At 35.0% G+C, this 7,702-nt stretch overlaps 1 pseudogene; it reads left to right on the forward strand.

Moving 5' to 3' along the window:
• Window positions 1-549: 549 nt before the first annotated feature.
• On the forward strand, window positions 550-3,134 carry LOC102817601 (annotated as a pseudogene).
• The last annotated feature ends 4,568 nt before the right edge of the window (window positions 3,135-7,702 follow it).

Consider the following 7,702-nt stretch of genomic DNA (forward strand, 5'->3'; position numbering starts at 1 on the left):
TTTGATGCTTTCAAAGAGATCAGTTTTGGTATATTTTCTATATTATAGCTTTTATAGGTCTCTATTTAATAGTGTGATAGCATATTTTACTAGACAAATATTCATGGTGCTTAAAAATATTATGATGTTTGTTAAGTGTCATTTCAACTCACCACTACCATGTCTACATAGGGTATCTGTGGAGCAGCTGGTGGGTTTGAAACACAGACCTTGTGTTTCAAACCACCTTTACGGAACAGTGCTAAGTTCCAAACCAGTACTACAAAGCAGTATAGTGAAAGTTAAAATTAAAATGCAATATCAACAAAACTTTATTGGAAAAGGGAAAAAACATTTTACGCAATATATGTAATAAAATGCAGTTGTTGAGTTCTTGAGAAAGGACGAGGATTAAAATTGTAAAGAAAGTCATAATTGATAAGAGGAAGGGTTCATTTGGTATTTGTACTTTCTGGAGAACTGCATATATTCTGACAACTGAGAAGTGTTCACACACTTTCTCTCTGCTTTGTGTTTCTATGCAGATTACCTGAAACATTAAAGGCAGTAATGAAAAATTACACAGTAATAACAACTTTCATCTTGTTGGGATTTACAGATAACCCACAGCTACAAATTCTGGTTTTTATTTCTTACATATGTGCTTAGTATAAGTGGAAATATGACAATTACCATTCTTACTCTCAATAAATCTCACCTTAAAACACCTATGTACTTTTTTTCTTAGAAACGTCTCCTTCTAAGAAATCGCATTCACAACAGTCTGTATTCCCAGATTTCTGTACAGTATATCAACTGGAGATAACACCATTACTTATAATGCTTGTGCCAGTCAAGTATTTTCAATTGGGCTCTTTGGGGCCACAGAGTTTTTCCTCCTGGCTGCCATGTCTTATGATTGCTATGTAGCCATCTGCAAACCTCTTCGTTACATGACCATCATGAATAACAGAGACTGTGCCATTCTTGTCCTCTGCTGCTGGATCTCTGGCTTGATGATCATCATCACTCTAGTTGGTATGGGCCTTCAGCTAGAATTCTGTGAGTCCAATGCTATTGATCATTTTGCCTGTGATGCATCTCCTCTGATTAAGATTTCGTGCTCAGATACATGGTTCATAGAACAGATGGTTATAATTTGTGCAGTTTTGATATTAATTGTAACATTGATAGGTGTGGTTCTATCTTATATATATATTATCAAGACAATTCTTAAATTTCCTTCTGCTCAGCAAAGAAAAAAAGCTTTTTCCACATGTTCTTCTCACATGATTGTTGTCTCCATCACTTATGGTAGCTGTATTTTCATTTATATAAAACCTTCAGCAAAAAAGCAGGTGGACATAAATAAAGGGGTATCTGTGCTCACTACATCTGTTGCTCCTTTGTTGAACCCCTTCATTTATACCTTGAGAAATAAGCAGGTGAGACAAGCTTTCAATGATACTATGAAAAAAATTGTATTTATCTCAAACAAGTAAAACCACATATAATTTGAGCAATCAAGTGAAAATGGAAGACTAGCTCCTTAATATTTTTTTTCTAAAATCTTAGCTAGTTGAGATAGGCTAAACATCTTATGGTCAAGTAATACCTTTATCCAATCTCTATCAGAAATGAAAACATAATCATGAATTTTCCACAAATAAAATCTCCCATCCTCTTTCTCTTGCTTTTTAGTGCTATCTAATACATAATGTATCTATTATTCCTGAGAAATCATGGAACAATAATTGTCCTAAATACATTTATTTTAAATACAAAAATGCCAAAAGAATCATTTGTCTTTGTTTTAAAGTATTTATATAATAAAATCAAAATAAAAGAGCATGTCATTGACAAAGAAGTCAACTAAAGCATATTTAGGATTGAAAGGAATAAATTAAATAATAAATAACTGGAAACAAGTATGATGTAAGAATAATATAAGCTAGTGAGACTATTTAGAAGATTTGCTTACAACAATTTAGACCATACCTGATTGACAATGGAATGTACACACATAACACAAATTCAGAATAAATATAAAAATGGTTTTTCTATATCTGTCATAGTAACTGTTACTAGTCAATGTTTTCTGCCTTAAGTAAACTTAACATTTAATAAAGTATATGAGATATAAAACATCAAAACTGCAATCTTTCAAAGAATGGAAATTCAATATGTGAGCCCCGAAAGGGTAATAGTGAGCTGATGCTGTGAATTGGGGATGAAAATCAGCATGAATATCTCTCTGACTTGAGCTGGCAAGGATCATAATTTTGTCAGCAGAAGTGATTAGTATCTGCAGATTGGGACACGAAGAGGAGGAATCTAGGCATAGGGGGCCATGTAGAGAGTTCTCAGTGTATCCTAAACTGAGCAACTGACAGAATACATGTAGAAAGGCTTAAAAAAGACTTTCTACTAAAAGTCTGAGAAATACACAAAGATACCAAGCCTTGAAGTTTTTGTCCAGCCATTGTGAAAGAGCATGCTATTATGTTTTCAAACCCATTTGGTAATACATTATGATAAAAGTAATGTCATTAACGCCTGAATACAAAATCTATCCAGTTCCTGTTTTTTTTTTTTTTTTTTGTGTGTGTGTGTGTGTTTTAATTAAGTTACATTGGAACAGAATCATTCTCATACACTACCTGTCAATGCCTATGGTTGCTTCCAATGAAAGAATCAAGCAGTTTAACAGATCGTATTGCCTAAAACCCTTAAAATATTTGCTATACAATATTTTATAGAATTTATTTCTGCTCTCTTAATGTTTATTTAATAATTAATTTGATCAGCAAATAATATGAGGTAAATTGGTATGCAGAGCCCTGATGTGGCGCTGTCGGCTAATGAGCCAGACTGCAAAGCCATTTGAACTACAAGGTCAGTGATTCAAGCTCACCAGCTGCTCCTTGGAAACCCTATACAGGGTCGCTATAGGTCAGAACTGACTCGATGGCACTTCAAACAACAACAAATTGGTATGCAGTCACATTGTCTTAACCTGTCAGAAAGTCTCCATGAGGTAACTCTTCAATTTGTTAGCCAATAATTAAAACAAACAAACAAACAACAAAAAAAAACGTTTGTTTTCCCCTCTATAATCTCCTTTGTAGCTCAATGTATTTAAAAACAGATTTTAAGAAGACTATTTTGAGAAGTCTGCCTTTTCTACATATACCAAATTCATATCAACATTTATAATATATTACATCTATAATCAATTCAGAATAATTATAAATTACAATAATTATAAATTACAGTCAAGACATTACAAGATGTAATGATTTAGGCAAAATATTTGCAAAAACCTCTTTCAAGTGATCTAAAGCAAAGATGTCAGTTTGAGGACTAAGGCTAACCTAACCCAAGCTGTGATATTTTCAATTGTCCTAGTTTGGCACTGTAGGATAAATGCTCAATCACAAGGTCAATTTGAACAAGTTAGGTGGTTCAAACTCACCAGTGGCTCTTTAGAAACTCTATACAGGGTCTCTATGGGTTGGAAACAACTGGACAACACTTAACAACAATAATCATATGCAGCAATTTTGCTGAAGATAATAAAAAAATAAAAATGACTGCAGCAATACATTGACAGGAAACTGCCAGAAACTGGATTCAAGTGAGGATGTGAAATGAGAGATTGCTGATGTCAGATAGCTGATAGGAGAGAATACCAGAAAGATGTTCATCTGTGCCTTATTGACTATGCAAAGGCTTTTGACAGTGTGGATCATAGCAAACTATGGATAACATTTGGAAGAATGGGTATTTCAAAACATTTAACTGTGCTCAAGAGAAACTTGCATGTAGATTAAGAGGTAGTTGTTCAAACAGAACAAGAGAACACTTAGGACATAAAATCAAGAAAAGTTTGCCTCAGGGTTGTATTTTTTTCACCATGCTTATTCAGTCTTTATGTTGAGTAAATGATCCAAGAAACTGGATTATATGAAGAAGAACATGGCATCAGGATAGAGGAAGAATTATTAACAACCTGTGATATGCAGATGACACAACCTTGCTTGCTGAAAGTGAAGAGGACTTAAAATACTTACTGATGAAGATCAGAAACTACAGCCTTCAGTATGGGTTGCACTTTAATATAAAGAAAACATAAATCCTGACAACTGGACCAGTACATAACATAAAAATAGAGAAAATTTTGAAGTGTCAAAGACTTCAGTTTGCTTAGATCTACTATCAACACTGAGGGAAGCAACATCCAAGTAATCAAATAATGTATGTTGTTAGGCAAATCTGTTCTGCAAGACCTCTTTAAAGTGTTCAAGAGAAAGAATATTAGTTTGAGGACTAAGTTGTGCCTGAACCAAGACATTGTATTTTTAATAGCCTCATGTGTATATAAATGCTGAATAATGGATAAGGAACAACATTGAAGAATTGGTACATTTGAGTTATAGTGTTAAAGAATACTAAAAGTACCATGGACTGCCAAAAGAACAAGCAATTCTGTGTTGGAAGAAGTACAGCTAGAATGTTACTTAAAAGACAAAATGGTGAGATTTAGTTTCTCATTCTTCATATATATTATCAGAAGGGACCAGTCCTTAGAGAAGATATCATGCTTGCTAAAGTAGAGGCTCAGCCAAAAAAGGAAGACCCCCAAAATGATGGATTATCACAGTGGCATCAACAATGGGCTCACGTGTACCAATAATTGTGAGGATGGTTCAGGACCCAGAAGTGTTTAATTTTGTGGTGCAGGTCATCAGTTTTATATTCAATAATTCATACACATGTTGTATCCTCATTGACTGCAATCTCTTCAGTGTAACATCAATTATCCCATCGCCTCCCTATAGTTCTTGTTTCTACTCCTCCTTCTTTACTAACACTTCTGAACATTGCTCTTGGGTAAAAGCTGTCCATTTAACCTCAAATATATATTCAGCATCTGCTGTACAAATCTCTAATATTTTATTTAGCAGCCAAGCGTGTAACCACTGTACCATCATGTCTCCTTTGAAATGATCAATAAAATCGGAGAAAGTAAAGATTCAATTTGCTAAAATCAGGAGAAAAATCTCAGTTGTGTAACAAAATTATTCTTAGACTATAATGAGATTTTGTGGTTTCCAGTAAGAAAGTCAAAAATAAACCTCAAAAACATCCATTTTCTCCCGAATAATATAACCAGATCAAAGAATACAGCTCTAGAATAATTATTGTTGTTGTTGTTATGTGCCGTGGAGTCAATTTCAACTCATACCGACCCTGAAAGGGTTTCCGAGGCTGTAAATCTTTATGGGAGCAGAAAGCCTCATCTTTCTACCTCGGAACAGCTGGTAGTTTCGAACTGCTGACCTTGCAGCTCGCAGCCCAATTCGTAACCATATGTAAGCTACCAGAGCTCCTTAGAGTAATTATAGAAACATGAAAATATCTGGAACCAAAGAATTCACAATGTTTGAAGTCTAATGAAACATTAATACGTATGCAATGAAACAGGCAATTGCAAACCATAATGAGAAGAAATATTAATATATATTCACATAGTCAGGTAAAGCATGCACTATAGAATAAGTAGAAAACACTATTAAAATAAAGCCATCATAATTACTGTTTTTTTTTAATAGTCAGGAAAATAGAAAAAAATCTGCATTTGTTAAGTAGCTACATGTAGCTACATGGCAGATAACTATAATAAATATGTCAAAACATTATAAATGAAAAACCAAATCTGAGATATGAAAAATATACTGGATGAAATAAAGGGCTATTTAGACATTACAGCAGAAAAATCAGTTAATCGTAAAAAAGTATCCAAAATAGGTAATAAAAAATGAAATACATGGAAAAAATGAAACTTAAAATGAATAAAGCCTCGTCGTCAGTGTTTGTTTGTTTGTTTGTTTGTTTTCAGAATTCAGAATAGCCTAAAATATGGACAAGTGAAATAACAAAAAAAGAAGAAGAAGAAGTGGGGGTCAGGGGGACAAATGATAGAAGAAAAAAATGTAAGAAGAAATAAAAGCATTTTTTACATTTGAAAAACTGTCATATATACTGTCACTCTCTCAGAGTTGTATTGTACAACCTTGTGAAGAAGTTCTACTAAGTAACACATTATGAAATTGTCATGACAGTTAACAACAACATAGAATGTGTAAAGAAAAAAAAAATTTTTAAATATATTAATCAATCATAGGAAAAGAATGTATCAAAACAGGCCTTTAAAAAGTTCTAGATTTGGGGCTGTAACTTCCAATGTGATATGATAATCCAAAACTTTTGTTAAAAAAAATGTTAGGGATATTCTTTTAAATTTCACTCATAGTATATTGCGACATATATCCAGACAATGTTGAAGAGCAAAAATGTCAGCTTGAGGACGGAGGTGGGCATGGCCATATTATCAGGAGAGACCAGTCGCTAGAGAAGGATATCATGTTTGATAAGGTGGAGGGTAAGAAAAAAAGAGGAAGACCCCCAGTGAGATGGATTGGCATCAATGGGCTCAAGCATGGCAACAATTGTGAGATTGGCCCAGGATCAGGCAGTGTTTTGTTCTGTTGTGCGTAGGGTTGCTATTGGTAGGTACTGACTCGATGGCACCTAACAACAACAATCCAGACTATAAGGAGCCCTGAAAGCATAGTGGATTATGCGGGTGACTGTTAACCACAAGATTTGTGGAAGAAAGGTGAGGCTTTCTGCACTAGTAAAGATTTACAGACTCAAAAACCCTATATAGGATCACTATGAGTGGAACTGACTCCGTGGCATACTACCATCACCATCCACACTGTAGTCCAGTTTGAATGGAATGAACATTTGTTTTGGATGGAGTATGATTAGATAATTAGTTCCTACTAAAGCCTGCTCCCCAATTCCTACTCTGGGACAACTACCTCATGCAATCATCTTGAAAAGAGCCAGCATTGAGGGTGCCCAAACACATTTATATAGAGAGAAAACCAAAACAAAACAAAACTGATATGAGCTCATGGACAAGAGGAAAAAAAAATAAAAGGGAGAGTTGTTGTTGTTGTTATGTGTCATCAAGTCGGAACTGACTCACAGCGACCCCATGCACAGCAGAATGAAACAATGTCCGATCCTGGGCCAACCTCACTACTGCTGCCACACTTGATGCTATCAATGATGCCACCTGGCCGATCCATCTTGTTGGGGGTCTTCCTCTTTATCTATGACCCTCCATCTTACCCAGCATGACATCCTTTTCCAGCTACTGTTCTCTCCTGACAATATGTCCAAAGTATGAGAGACAAAGCCTAGCTATCCTGGCCTCCAAGGAGCACTCTGGCTGCACTTCTTCCAAAACAGATCTATTGGTTCTTTTGGCAGTCCATGGCACTTTCAGTATTCTCCTCCAACACCACAACTCAAAGGCATCGATTTTTCTGCAATCTTCCTTATTCACTGTGCAGCTTTCACATCCATATGAGGTTATTGAAAATACCATGGCTTGGGTCAGGCGCACCTTAGTCTTCAAGCTGACATCTCTGCTCTTCAACACTTTAAAAAGTTCCTGAGAGAGATTACCTAAAACTAAGACCCTATTTCCGATACACCTTGAATTATCCATAATACTTCACACTGAGAAACAGGATGATGTTTTCCACAGCCCACCTTCCTTCCATGTTGCAGTTACCAATTCTTCATTCACTATTGTTACCTCTAGCTAAATTTTTGCTAATCTTCCTTATTATACCAGGATACA

Source organism: Chrysochloris asiatica, unplaced genomic scaffold (assembly GCF_000296735.1).
Source record: "Chrysochloris asiatica unplaced genomic scaffold, ChrAsi1.0 scaffold00033, whole genome shotgun sequence".
NCBI classification, from domain to species: domain Eukaryota; kingdom Metazoa; phylum Chordata; class Mammalia; order Afrosoricida; family Chrysochloridae; genus Chrysochloris; species Chrysochloris asiatica.